Below are 686 nucleotides of genomic sequence, written 5' to 3'. Positions count from 1 at the left end.
TGTCTTCCTCTCTCTCTCTCTTTCTCTGCTGACTGTCTCTTTTCCTCCCTCCCTATCTCTGTACCTGTCTATCCATCTACTTCTCTCTCTCTCTATCTCTGACTACATCTGTCTTTCTATCACTCTTCCAGTCTGTCTATCTGTCTTTCTGTCCCTCCCTTTGTCTCTGTCTGTCTGCCTGCCTACCTGCCTGTCTGCCTGCCTGCCTGCCTGTCTATCTGACTTTCTTTCTCTCTCTCTCGCTCTCTCTGGTTATCTGTCTGTCAGTCCATCTCCCCCTTACTTTCTCTGTCTCTCTATCTCTATATCTCTCAATATATATCCATCTATCCATCCATCTGTCTATCTATCTATCTATCTATCTACCTCTCTATCTATTTGCCTGTCTGTCTGTCTCTATCTAATATATCTCTTCGTTCTTTCTTTTTTTCTCTCTCTCTCTCTCTCTCCCTTCCTCTCTTTCAGATGTTTTAATTTATCTTCCTATTTATTTTTTCCTTTTTATTCTTTTTTTATTCATTGACTCATTCATCTATTTACTAAGGGAAATAATCCGTTTCGTTTTACTCTCTCTCTCTCTCTCTCTCTCTTACCCCCTCATGCACTCCCGCTCTACACATCTTCCTCTCTCTCTCCTACACCACACACACACACACATACACACACACACACACACACACACACAC

At 42.1% G+C, this 686-nt stretch overlaps 1 protein-coding gene across 1 annotated transcript in view; it reads left to right on the top strand.

Moving 5' to 3' along the window:
- LOC106870278 (cell division control protein 42 homolog) overlaps nt 1-686 on the top strand; it is a 45,847-nt gene that overhangs the window by 9,140 nt on the left and 36,021 nt on the right. The window lies entirely within an intron of this gene.

The sequence above is a fragment of the Octopus bimaculoides genome, chromosome 25 (assembly GCF_001194135.2).
Source record: "Octopus bimaculoides isolate UCB-OBI-ISO-001 chromosome 25, ASM119413v2, whole genome shotgun sequence".
Taxonomy (NCBI): Eukaryota; Metazoa; Mollusca; class Cephalopoda; order Octopoda; family Octopodidae; genus Octopus; species Octopus bimaculoides.
This window is presented reverse-complemented; position numbering and strand designations above follow the sequence as displayed.